Source organism: Phodopus roborovskii, unplaced genomic scaffold (assembly GCF_943737965.1).
Source record: "Phodopus roborovskii unplaced genomic scaffold, PHOROB, whole genome shotgun sequence".
In the NCBI taxonomy this organism is placed as follows: Eukaryota; Metazoa; Chordata; class Mammalia; order Rodentia; family Cricetidae; genus Phodopus; species Phodopus roborovskii.
The window spans coordinates 16916219-16930618 of record NW_026126567.1 but is presented as its reverse complement, the minus strand read 5'-3'; positions in this window follow the sequence as shown (position 1 = coordinate 16930618).

Sequence of the window (14400 nt, the reverse complement as noted above, 5' to 3'; positions counted from 1 at the left end):
GCCTCAAATGCTCCCAGCCGGACCCCAGCAGAGGAAAACAGGCTTTGCCCTTTTGGGGCTCTCCCTCCTAACCTGATGTCATTTTCACCTCTTCTAGAACTCATCATGTTGCTTCTTACATGACTCAGAAAGAATTTCCAAGTCAAACAAGGGAGAGGGTGTGCTGCTGTCCTCCCAACTGATGTTTTTCTGTTTTTCTGACCCCTGCAGAGTGCCCTGGGGGACCCTGGTGGAGCTGTCAACGACACAGTGCAGAAATGTTTGGAGGGACAGAGAGAGCCAATAACAGTACACAGGCGGCTGCTTCTGCAACAGAGTAAGCATGGGTGACATGCGTATGCATGTGTGTGTGTGCATGCACGCGTACACATGTATGTTGCTTTTCCTATAACTTTAATTAGCAAGAAAATTGTGAGTGATCACAGTACAGGGTAGAAGGCGGCCTGCATTTTGCAAGCCCCTGAGCCTCCTTCACCAATGTGGTTCCCGTTAGCCAGTGAGCTGCCTGGAAAGGCTGTGATGTTTCACCTTCCTCTTCAGAGCAAGGCCTCCAAATGCCTTGCTGCCCTGGCAGTCACTAAACGGTAGGGGGGAGAATGTTATCCCTCCAGCTCTGGGTGCCTGGAGAGGTGAGACCTGCCTATCGGTAGCCATTTCCTGGTCAGGTTTGCTGGGCAAGCACAGAGCTTGGCTCTCAAATCTCCCAGGATTGGCATGAAATCTAGGAGGTTGCAAAGGGTCCTGGCCCTTAGACATGTCCTCTTACCGTGTTCCTTGCTTCTGGGATGCAAGGCAAAAAGGAGGCTGACTAAAGATCTCTTCCATTTGCTCTCAACTGAAAAGGCAGTGTAAGCAAACTTGGTAAAATCTGATGTTCGTGTCTTTCTTTTAAATTGTAGCCAGTACTTCCTGCTGCTGCTTTGTGTCAGGTGTTGTTTATGGAGCCTCTGTTCCGGGTTAGAGTGTGTCAAGTGCTTTCATACACATCATCTCACAGATTCCCTATGACAACACCGGAGGGAAAGATTAATACCCTATTTTACCAGTAGAAGGGTGTGGAGATCTTGAAGGCTAGAAAATGAAAATGGAACGCTACCAACACTTGAAGATGGACAGAACTGGGCTCAAGCCCCTGTGTTATCTTTTCCTGGCTGTGGAACATAGGCAAATTACTCAACTCCCGAGCCTCAGGGGCCTGATTGGAAAAATAGGGATTATCTTATTAGAATTGTTAGGAACGGATGGATAACACACATATAGTTAGCATGCTTCCTGGCACACAGCAGACAGGCGGTGAACAGTGAGGGTTCCTAGAAAGTTTTTTTCTAGTGATGTGTATGCACAAAACTAGATGGGAGTGGTCAAGACGGGGAGGCTATGGGTTTTATACTGTCAGGAGAGGGGATATATGATGAGGGAACCCATAAATACAGCCCATAGAAATCGGAGCTTAGTTTGTGATAGAGGAGGCATTATAAATTACAGGGGAACTTGTGAACCATTGAACAAGAATGTCCATTTCCTATGTGGAAAAAATTAGAGTCTCTACTTCACACCAAAAATAAACTCGGCTGGCTTAATGACCTAAACGTGCAACAGTGTTTTTATGACATGGAGATAAGAAAGGGATTTATTGGAGGACATTAAAATCAGAAATCATAAACGAAATGTTAAAATTTAAAACCAGAAAATAAAGTAACCAGTATATCATAAAAATTTATGTTCAAGATATTTAAAGTTCCCTAAGTCAACTTTTTTAAAGGATAAAGAGCCTAATAGGAAAAAAGAAAAAAATAAAGTAAAACAAAACCCTGTAAAGCCCATGAGCCAGCGATTTACACAAGAATATCAAAGGTCCAAAAATCACATAAAGAAAGCCTGGGCCTTATCAGCAAGGCAGGGTTAGTATTTAATTTAAACAAGTAAATGCAATTGCATACTTTCAACTTGGTAAACATAGAAAATGATGGCAAAACAAATTATTAAGAATGTAGGGAAACAGGAGTTTGACCACTAGGTAAAGACATTCTGGAGGACATCTTTTGGAAGAATCTAGTAAAACTGTAAATATACATACTCAGTGACTACATTCTCCATTTCTGGAATATCCTAGAGAAATTCTCAAATTAGTTGTATAGGCATTGCTTATAGAAAACAAAAATAAATGAATAAATAAAATAGATATAGAAAGAAAGAAATCCCCAAACCCCCTGTGATAGAGCTAACAGACCAGGGCAATCTATGTATCTATGAGATGGGATTCTATGCAGTCACCAGAACACATGGACCCGCTCTGCATGTGCCAACACAGCCAGACCTTGACCAGCCAATGTTGAATGAGAACTGCAAGGGACAGAATAGTATGTATAGGGTGGCGCCATTTTTCACACAATTAGAAAAAAAAGCAACAACAACAACAAAAAAAACCCATAAGGCAGTGTTGTATATTACCAACTTATATATGAGTTGTGAAAATATAGCCCAAGACACATAGAATCCATTGTACTTACTCTAAAGATGGGGAAGGATGGGGTTGATGCAGAGACACAGTGAAAAATTTCTGCACCCCTATAAGCCTCTCCGCCGACACAGCAATCCATATGGGACCACATCAAACGGAATTAGAAAAAGCCTAGGTTTAGTGGATAAAACACTCCAGGATGACTTTCCAGACCCCCAAGAAAGGAGACAGAAAAGAGAGACCAAAAGACCATGTATCTGTTTTTAAATACCCCGTGGTCTTGAGCATCTCTGGGGGTGGAGCCCTATTTGATGGGCTTTCTGAGATTAGGCAGGGTTTGAGGAGAGATGGGGAAGGGGTATTGAGGTGGAACTCCCACAAGAACATTCCAGACAGACTCTTCCAGGGCTACAATGACGCTTCAATCAGAACACATGGGTATCTTGGCTCATCACAAGTTTTAAGTAAGCCAGGGGTTAGTGGTGCAAGCCTTTAATTCCAGCACTCAGGAGGCAGAGGCAGGCAGATCTCTGAGTTTGAGACCAGCCTGGTCTACAAGAGCTAGTTCCAGGACAGCCTCCAATACCACAGAGAAACCCTGTCTTGAAAAAAACAAAGCAAAACAAAACAAAAAAAGTTTGAAGTAATTTTAAATGGCAGGTATATGAATTCTTCGTGCTTTGTTGTCTTGGTTTTCCTTTGAAAAGGGTATGTGTGTGGAGAGAGAACTCAGCCCTTAAGAGAACTTGCTTCTCTTTCTGAGGGCTGGGGTTCAGCTCCCAGCTCCCACATGGTGGCTCACAACCATCTGTAACTCAGGTTCCAGGTTTTGGTTTTGGTATGCCATCCTCTTCTGACTTTCCATGGTCAGGGCACATGCATATAAAATGCAGGCAAAATTCTCATACAAATACATTTTTTAAAGTTTTAAAGCAAAGCTGGGGTTATTCTGTGTTATGATGTCCTTCCAGAGCCTGCTTCTTGCCAAACTCTCAGGGAGGTTTCCACCCATCATAACCCATCACAGAAGTAGCGGTTTTTTTGTTTGGTTGTTTGTTTGTTTTTTGTTGTTGGTTTGTTTTGTGTGGTTTTTTTTTTTTTTTTTTTGTGCTTAGGGGTCCATCCTGTCTCTGTCTCAGGCTCAGTGGCTCTATCGAGGCATCTAGCCTGCTAGAGCCTTTCTAGAACATTTGGTGAACACAGTGTGGAGAGCGAAGCATTTCTAAGATGCAACCACTCAAACTGTGAAACAAACATTGGAGGACCATCCCCACAATAAGGCCACACAGGAAACAGAATTCACCTCAAGACTCAAAAGATTACGTTCCTAAGGACGGCAGGAGTCTAGCATGATGGAATTCCTGGAGCAAGAAGATACAAAGTCCAGGCATAAGGCTGGACAGGAAGGAAAGGCTGGCTATGGTCAGCAAGAAAAAAAGTCTAGAGAAAGAGATGTGTGGTGCCAAACAGAGTCACACCAGGCCTAGGCTCAAGATCAGAGATCTCACCAAAGAAGGTAAAGGAACTACCTTCCCAGCGCAAGCCTCTTCTTACGCTTCCCATTGGCTGAACACAAAGGAAAGGCAGAAACTTGGCATCATGGGATGTGTAGTCCTCAGACTCAAACCACCAGGCCAAGGGCAGAGAATGACTCTGGCATGGGGATGGGGAGATGGACTAAGCAGACAGACAGCTAAAGGGATTAGAGGGATCTAAATCGTGAAGTGAGTGAACAAGAGCCACACAGTTTTGTTTGAAAAGGGGAGAAGAGGAAGGAGAAGGAGGCCTGACGCAGTTCACTGCTAAGGAAATGGGAACCAAAGCGGGGAAGTGAGGCTGGCTTGGGACCCGGGCTCGCCAAGCGTGAAAGGCAGAAAGGACAGAAAAGGAGTGGAGCAGCAGAGAGTAGCTTGGCTTAAAACTCCCATGTGTTTTAGAACTCCCCTTCTGAGTGGGAGTCTTGTGTAGCCATGGTTTCGGAGAGTACAGATGTGAGAACGAGCCCGGAAGGCAAGCCCTGTGGGTGAGACTTAGCATCTGCAGGACCCTACCGCCAAGACCACCCTTCAGCCTGAGGCAGCCTGGGACCCCACAGGGAGAAGCTATCTGTGCCCCTAACCAGGCTCCAGGCTGTCTGGAGATGCCTCTGGGCTGGCTAGAGATACCTCAGGGACCCCCAGACCGCCTGCCTGCCTGCCTCCCTCAGTGACTCCCCAGCAGACAAAGCAGTCCATAAGATTTCTTTCAGCTCCTGGCACTCTATGCGAGGTCTTCATGGCCTGCCTGAAACCAGAAAGAGATGAATGGCAGATCAGCCCAGAGCGGGGTCCTGGCCCTGGCCCTGAGTACTCCTCAACTCTCTGACAGTCAACACATTTCTAGTATCCAGTGAGGCATGTAAATTTAGAGTTTCCCTAGGTTAGCCGGGGCTGAGGCTAGGAAGGGAGGAATTCAGACTCTCTTTTGCCTGGGACACTTATGTGGTGACCTTTAAACCTAAGATGCTCAAATTGGGGGGAGGAGTTGTCATAGATGAACTACCTGAAACTTGTTCAGCTCTGATCTGTTGAGTTTAGCCTCTTCCTCTCAGAGATGTGGACATATTCTTGAGATAAACCGTTAGGGGAGGGAGAGCTTGTGCTAGAACCAGGATCCCCACCTCCTTAGCCGATGCTCATTCCACTCCAAGGGCATGACAGTTCATCATTTTGCTGAGTGGCTTCTATCTGTGTATTTCCACCAGGTGAAAGGTGTGGCATTTGTCCTTCCAGCTCTCCCGACTGTTAACTTCTCCACTACACACAGATGGGCTCATCCTGGCATTTAACTGGACGCCATGAAAATCTCTAAACTCGATTTTTAATAGGAAAATGTATGCTGCCAAGTTGGGCTCCCCAGGGGACATTTTAGCTGTGTGACTCATGGGTATTTAGACATTCTGCTCCATTTAAGGGTGTTCTATTTACGAGCATGTGTAGGTTTTTAGAGTTTTGGAGTTGTTTGTGATGAGGGCGGGGTATGTATTAAGAATGTATGTGTCTCTCTTGGGCTGTAAACAAAAGTGTGTGTGTGTGTGTGTGTGTGTGTGTGAGAGAGAGAGAGAGAGAGAGAGAGAGAGAAACACAGAAACACACAGAAACACAGATACAAAGACACAAGACACACACAGAGATTATTACTACTAAAGAGTGACCATATGGGAACTTTCTAGAAAACAATAGCTAACTCTTGTCAGGTCATTTTCTGCAAGTAGAATTTGCTGACCCAATTTTGATCTGCGGAGCATCCATCCTCCCTGTTTGCTGAAGTGCCCAGCTGAGGGAGCAGATTCAGGGGTGAGGTCAGCTAGAAATAAGGAAGTCACATTTTGTGATTGTGTGATGGTAACTCAGGTGGGAGCAACGTACTTCCGTTCTTTTGGAACTGTATTGCAGGAGTCTGCATGTAGGAAGAAATGGCTGCCAATCTCCTGCACACAGCCTTTACTTCTATCTGGGGAATGCACTTCTCTCCACCTGGAAATTCAGCAGGATGTGGGTGAATGCAGACTTGACCACAGAGAAAAAAGTGTTCCCCAGCTACCCTTTCGGACCTCTGAAAGAATGCCGTCTGTCTTGACGTCTGCGGGACAGCGCTATGACAAGTGTAAATGATGAAGGGGGACTGGCAGGGTGGCCATAGCCCACCTAGCTCAGCTTCGAGATAGGGTATTCGGACAGGGCACCGCCAACCATCCCGGTGCTCCAGGAAAAAGGCCCATTCTCTGTTTGTTTGCAAGACCCCTACACGTCCTGTCAGGGCTACGCTGAAGCCATGAAGCCCGCATCTTTCATTCTGTCCATCTCCCTGCTGTCTGCACCCAAATTGTCTTTGCTCTTGCAGGCTCCGAATCCCTTCGCACCACCCTCTCTGCCCTCTTCTGAGAATACTGTTCCCTAAGCCAGTCTACCTTCCTCCCATGGGAAAGGTACACTTTGGCACAGTCCTCCCCAGAGGGACATTTGCCACCTGGAATCCGACTGAACTCATCCCACCAGGAGCCTCTGCAGCATCTAAAATGCAGGTACCAGCTTCCGGAGGGCAAAGGCTGCTGAGCAAGGACTGAGCTGAGATCACCACATCCTTGCGACTGGTTTGGGTTCAAAATGCTGTGTGACCTGAGCCAAGAAGCAAGAGAACTCGCGTGGTCCCTGTGTTCTAATCCACAGTGCCACGTTCTGAGGACCTGATCCCCCCACAGCTCACTGCAGCCACATCAGGCCAGCAGAACTACTTTAGGTCAAGGCCTCTTCTACAAGCCAGCATGGCCTTCCAGTGCTTTCCATGTCCCCATACAATGCATGCCTTGTGCACAGGTGTGCCGCTCTGTCCCCGTCATCCCCATGGTGAGGTCGGTGGAGGCGGTAACCCAAATAGATCCTGGAGTCTGTTCACTGACGTCGTCATAACCATAAAGGTGGTTCATCCTTACTGTAACATTTATCTCATGGCAGACCTGAATTCATGCTTTCCACTGGCTGACTTCATACTCCCAACAATACAATGAGGAAACTGACAGATCAAGCAGCTGTCAAGTCCACAAGCTGGGGAAAGGAAGACCGCCTCCCCTCAGGGCCGACCCCCTCAGCCACACAGCACATGGCCGTGAGGGCCGTGCCTCATTTTTGGAAAGACAGCTGTGTCCATGGGTCTGCAGTCACATCTTTACACTATGAGAGAGAAGTGGGGCCTAGATCAAAGAATGTGCGAGCTCACTCCCCTGTGAAGTTTCTCCCGTCACCAAGGGTGTTGGCTATCTCTGAGTGACCTCTCCATCTGTCCACTGGGACTGGGAAGGGGTAGCCAGTACAAGGCGCACATCGGTGGTCTGCAGTTTTCTGTGTCCACATGGGTCTGACTGACTAGACCAGGTCCTCAGAACGACGAGGCCCATCTGTGGCCCTGCTCTGGTTCACGGTCTGCAGAGTTTGGGTGCTATGGCTATGGAGGATGTAGGAGAGTGAGCTGACTGGCTGTGTAGTGAGCCTCTGACACCCCATAAGGTGTTTTAGAAATCCCTGATCCCTATTTATTGAAATATTTTTACATAAAAGTCCAGAGCGTGCGTGCGTGCGAGCGTGTACCCTGTCATGGTCTGGATTTGAAGGGTTCCCCTCCCCAGCTCAGGTTTGAAGTGTCCCCTCCCCCAGATGGCAGTGCTATTTTGGAGGGGCTGTAGAATAACTGTGAGGCTGCCTGAAGTAGGTTACTAGCAACAGGCCTTTCAAGGTCGTTTTTGGCCCCTGGCTCTGGACCATTCTCTCTCAGCTGTCTGGTTCACCATGTCAAAGCCCCTCCACCATGCTTTCCCACTCCCACGGACTCTACAGTGCCTTCCCGTGCCGTGCTTGGCTGAAATCCCTTTGAGATTGTGGGCCAAAATAAACTTTTCCTTCTTTAAATGATTTATTTCAGATCTTTTGGTCACATTAACACAAAGTAACTATTAACAGTACATAGCTTTAGCCAACTGGCCAGTTAACAAAACTATCTGGTTGCTGGAAGGCTCATGAACTATGAGCCTTGACTACTCTACCCTGGTGTTCAGTTAAGTAGAAGTAACGCCTTCATAACCTGAAAAATGGCTGCACCATATAATATTAAGGCAATGGAACTGTCTGTGAGCAGGAGCCTTCAGGGGAGGGAGAGTATCCCTTACAATGCAGTAGGCTCTCCGGATAACACACGACAATGAACGCACTGTCCACGGGCCAAACTGTGGCCTTGTTAATAATAAGCCATTAATGCAAGATGTGTTTTTTGAGCTGTGTGTGACAGGTGCAGGATTAGGCTTGGGGACACAGCTAAGAAGGCCCTACCTCTGTGTTTACCATTTAGAGGGGTCAGTGAAATGGAGAGTGAGCATAGGGCAGTATAGGAGAGCATAGGGTTCCCGTCCATTCTTGTGGGTCCGGGAAAGCCTTCCCTAGGAAGTAATTTATAATTCAGTATCTGAAGGGTAACCAGGGAAAGGAGGGAATGGAAAGAGGCACCCGAGAGGACAGTGCCCTATGCACGGCGGAACCACGGGAAGAGAGAGAGAGCGGGTCTTGGGTCTTGGCTGCTGTGACGTCTTCGACGTCTAACCAGCACCAGGGCAGAAGACGGAAGAACAGCAGCCGCAGCCCTCTGAGAAGGCAAAGCTGCGAGATTTTCAGAAAGGGTTAGCAGCAAGGGCAAGAGCTGGGACCCAGAAGCCTCGGGGATGAGAGTCTGGAGGGCTCCCAAATCACAGCAAAGAGTTAGGACTCTAGCCTGGAGGCCGTGGGAGGCCTCTGAAGGAGTCTGCGTAGATTTAAAAGATCTTCCTGGATGCTAACTGGATTCAGGAGAGGATTGAACCGTGAGAAACAAAACGCGGTCATCCCCGGAAGAGATGGCAGTGGCCTGATTCTGATACAAGCGTTTAGGAAGACACTGCTTTCTCCTCTTTACCACTTTCTCTTGGTTCCTCTGCCTCCGGGAGTCTCTGAAGGCAAGACATGTGTTTGTACTCTCCACTCCACAGCTGTTCATGGACGGCGCCCAGCCAGTCGGTGTGCTTGGGAGCTCATGTCTTTCCCCGAGAATATCTTGACTTTGTTCCTCGGCACAGGAAGGAAATGCCATTTTCCCAGCTCTCTCTTCAGAAAAAGTCACTCCTCGTTCGTTTCTCCGAGTCGTTAGTCCCTGGACCATGTTTGGATTCCACACATGCATTGTGCGTGCACTGCGGTTCAGCTGAGGGGTGGGTGGTGGCTCTGCCTTCCTTGGTTTTCTGGAGGCAGTATACTTCCCTCCTGATGCTTATCTTCAACCCCTTTCTCAGCATGTCTTGCCCATTAACTCTCTAACAGTATCACATTCAGTGCCAAGTAGCTTGTTTCGGTGGATTCCTGAAACAGGCCAGACCTGAGCCAAAAAAGACAGGATGCCTCAAGTACAAAGCCACACATTTCTGAGAATCCTTTAGTGGCTCTCCCCTGCCCTTGGGGTAAAGAACAAACTCCCTCTGTATCTGTTGTTTTGGACAACCAGCTTCTGTCCTTACTCCCCTCCTTAAAGGCCAAGCCAAAGCCAAAAAAAAAAAAATGGAGTGGACCCCTGGAGAACTGGGATGGCAGCCTGAACCAGGGGGAAGAGCTCCCCCTGCTGGTGGGTAGGTCTGTAGCACTTTAGTTGTGATGGCTTTTGCACCTTGTTTTAATGCATGTAGGTGTGTTTATGAAGATTCTCGGGCTAAATCAAATTACGTGTGGGAGTGGTCTTGGAGTGTGTACTTCTAGAAGGAAATTTGTGACTTTTTTTTTCTCCCCATGAAGCAAGAAAGCCTTTTGCAACAGGGAAATGGTCACCCTTCCTTATCTCCTGTCTCTGAGATTATGAATTGGGGCACCGTGTTGAAGGGGTTCTCCAGGGATGCTGCTCCTGTTGAGGGCTCTGAGTAAGTTTCCCAGGGAAAGTGCACAGTAGCTGAGCCCAATTCCCCAAATTCTTGCGCATCTGACATCTCCATGCTTTTCAGAGAAGGCTCTTTCCAACCCGAAGTTTGTCTGTATGAAATGGTTAGTGTTCCTCAAAGCCTGACTTGTCAGCAGCATCAGGAGCCCTTGTCTGGCAGAGTCAACAGGACCAACGCATGCATTTGGAAGTAAACCAAATCCTCCTGTGGGTCTTGGCTCTAGACTGACCAAGGGAAAGAAAGGAGAAGAGGGCAAGGGAAACAGCCCCTTCATCAGAAGGGTATCAACGTATTACCCAAAGGGATTGTGTCGGTCACAATTAGGCTTGTTTTCTCTCCATCCAGATGTTCTCCGTTACTGAACCCATAGTTGGTAAGCAATGCATGGCCCTCTTAGCAACGGCCCGTGCCAGCCTAATGGCTTCCGAAGTAGAGGCTACAACTGAGCATGAAGCATGCACTGAACACAGAGGCACACATGCTTTGCTACTGGGACCAGGGACTAGTATGTGATGTCTTACAAAGCAAAGACCTAGTCTCATTTTGTAAATGCTGTCCCACTTGATAGGATGAGGCCTTCATTGTAGATTTGGCCGGAGCAAAGGGATTAGGGGTATAGGTTAATATGGGGGAATCGGTTTGCCTTTATGTAGTTGGGTGGGGTGCTACAAATAAGGGAGGCACCCGTGGGATTCTCATTCACCTACCATCTACTGGGGCCAGAAACCACTGGACCTGAAAAGTACGTTCACAGCACCTTGAGCTGGGGGCATGAAGGGAAACCCAGAAGGAAAAAAGAATGCTTTTTCCTTCTTCAATCGAGAGGGCAGACAGGCTACATGCATTTGAAATTGCTTATAAACACCAGACCCACCAGCTACAATTTAGGAGGTCTTATGTGCAATCTGCCCAGGCCCAGGTATTTTAATGCTATGTTGCAGGGAAGTAAGGGCCAGCTGGCAGCTGACCGACCATGCTCAGGGGTCAGTTCTAAACAGCACTGTTTGGGAAAAGCTCAATCTAAAACAGACAGCTCTGGATGTGTTTAGGTTTTGCTTTCTTTCCACTTTTAAATATTAAAAATTGACTCCAGCTGTGGGGCAGAAAGTAACGCCTAACCTATAAAAACATTGACAAATAAATCACAATGCAATTTGCCGCGCATTTTTGTGAGGTCTAAACACCAGTTCTTGAAAGGAATTTTCCATTATTGCATCTTTGGGAAGATAACTTCTTCATGAAAAATTCATTTGACTTTTATATTTCATAAAATCATCACATAGCATTCCCACATTTGGGATCTGTGTGTGCTGGAGCAGCCCGGGCATTCGGCTCAGTTCTCCATTCTCCTCCACCACGACTTTCTCCGTATGGGGACAATGTAGCTTAGGGTTGCACTGTTTGCCTGCCACAGGCCCTGGCCTTTCTGAAGAACAGAATGAGGCTTAAAAAGGGGACAGTTCTTTCTCAGTTTGGACTGTCACATTCCTGTAACCAAATTCTATCCACACACCTCGGACATCATCCCTGCCCAAGCAGCCAAGATGGTCCTCTTGTACTGTTTTGTGGCAGAATTGACACTAGTGAATAGTGGTTTGCTTTCTTAGGCAGTGCCCGGAATTCATGGGGGAACTGGGACCGAGGAAATTGGTGTGAACTCGGTGCTATGAATAAGAGTTTTCAAGGGTCTTTTTCTAGACATTGCCGGCCCCCTGCCCAGTATGTAGTGCATCCTATACAGACTAGGTGAACCATCAGAACATGCCCCAAATCTCACCGACTTCTCCCTGCTTATTACGCTTGTCCATCTCAGGTCTTCTTCGTTGTAAAATGTGTGACAAAATCTGGGAGTCATACTGTCATGTAAAGGAAAAAGACCATCACGAGGGCCTCCCTGACTAATCAAGCTCACACCTCACTGGCCAGATTTGGTTACATAGCACTATCCTGCCTCCAGGGCTCAGGAAACCCACCTGCCCTGAAGACTACGATTGGGAAAGACTTGAAGAAAACTGCAGCTGGGTGGTTTGCCCATCATACCTCTTAACCGTGGGGGTCTTTTGTATCAGTCAGTGGAGCTTTTGGGCCCTAGGCTCAGCATCACAGCCTTGGGTTGGGTATGGCTGTGGAAACCAAGGCAGTAGGTTCTGTCTTGGCTGTCTACCCAGTCCCTGTTTTCTGAGTGTTATGCTCACATTATTTATTGGAGTGGCCTGGCCCTTGCTATCACATGGCCCTCTCTTGGGCCAATTGATTAGATCAAAGAAATAAATTTATCTAAAACCATCTTCCAGAAATCTGTATGTCACAAGGGAATTTGATGGCTTCAGCAAAGCCCTTTTCTGCTGTACGCATAGAGAAGCTAAGACCTTTGAATGGCGGGGCAAGAAGAATAAGCCAGGCATGGAGCAGAAGAAACCACCTGGAGAGAGGCACTCCCAGCATCACTTTCACACAGACGCTGAACACTGAAACAAAATCAGCACGTTGACCAGGGAGCATGGGCAAGACGGTACTTAGGGTGAGGGCACTGAGTTTCTAGAAGTTTACTGCCAATGGCACTCTAAATAGTCAGTCTAGGCAAATGTTTGCCTGGTTAGGCAGCTCTTTAGTTGAGTCCTTAGAGGAAAGCACCTAGGATCCGTGTATTTTGATTGGTTGGTTGATTGATTGATTGATTGATTGATGATTGGAATGTATGGGGATCATGACTACAAACACAATGTTCAATTGCTTATAAAAGGAAATCTCTGGATAATAGTAGCTTAATTTTCTCACAGTAAACACGCCTGGAAGCAGGTAAGCTGGACCATCAGTAGCTCAGCTGCTCACCCCCCCCCCCCCCAATTCTCTGCTCTGTCTTCCTTAGGACAGTTACCCTGCCCTCATGCACCCTCACCACACTGCTGCTCCATGATCCGGGCCGAGGAAGGGGGGTAGGGGGTGACTTGTTTTGAACCCCACCCCAAAGACTCTCTGTGGCCATAGTTGAGTTACTAGATGAATAAGGTGAGGAAAAGCAGACACGGCAGAAGGAAGTCAGTCTTGAAAGTGAGTTGACTTAGCATTCTGTGTGGGCCAGGCTCTCTGTCCCTACAGAGCATTCTGTGGCGAACATTTCTTTGGGGAGGGCCACGGCACTGGCTCTGGTGACACCACACATGGTGCCAGTTCCGGGCTGGTGTTCCCCATCTTTGTGGGTCCCCAACTGGAGTTCTAGAAGCCTGAGGGAATCGTACCATCATGGAGGTCAGGCTCTCATCAACTCTGAAAGAACCTGACTAAGACACAAATTATTGTTGGAGTTACAATGATTATAATTAATGCCAGAAATTTTCAGGGACAGCAGAACACCAGGAGAGAGTTATGAGAGACGATAGTGTCAAGATTGTACTTTTTTTTTTTTTTTTTTTTTTTTTTTTTTTTGGTATGTTTTCTGAGACTGGGTCTCATGTGGCCCAGGCTGACTTGGAACTCACCACATAGCCTCTGATAATTTTGAATTCCTGATCTTGCTTGTCCCTCCCAAGTTCTGAGATTAAAAGCACAAGTGACGCCAGCTGCAGCCTACAGACCGTATGCTGGTGGCTTCTGTGCTTTGCCTATGGCAAGCCTGAACTTGGCAAGATGTAGTCACCATTATTTCACCTTGTCCGTAGAATGCAAGGGTATTCTTTCCGCACCTCCCCCGACCTATTAGCCTCTATATTTTTATTTACCTGTAACTGGCCTTTCATTGAGAGTTACAGATCGGCTATATTGCCATTTTCACTTACTATGTTAGGAGACTTTCACAAAGAGACATTTGCTCTTGTTACTTACAGGCTGGTTACCAAATGTATAGTCTCAAAGTACAAAGAACGCCAGTGAAATAAAGGAGTCATGTCCTCCTTAGTTGACTAGCTTTATGAACATTTAAATGCCATCGAGGGATTCAAACCTGAGTGATGGTTGGATGGTTGCCAACCCCCTGAAACAATCAGCAATACCAAGGCTAGCCTTTCTCCTGCCTTCGTTACTGGAATTCTCTATAGGTGGGCCCATGAGTCCTGTTGTCACTGCCCTGGGGTTTTGATAGCTTCCTTGATACTGAGTGTGACAAATTGGCCATATTGCACATTTCCTGCTTTGGTGAGGACCAACCATTTCTCTGAAGATATTTGTTGAAGAAATGGCATTTTGACAGAAGCCTGAATCTGGGGAATAGGCTACTAGATTAACCATCGTTTCTAGGCCTTTCCAGTGGACAGACCTGGGATTTGGAGAGGAACTATATCTCTGTTGATATGTAGCTCTTATCTATACCTATGAAAACTATACACGTATGTGAAATATATGAAAAGTATATTGTTTACAGAGCTCTTATTAACTTCTTAAATCTGCATTTTCTTTCCTCCACACTAACACTTCTGGTTCTCAAGGACATAGGGAGTAATTGTTTCCTCTCATATTGTATGTA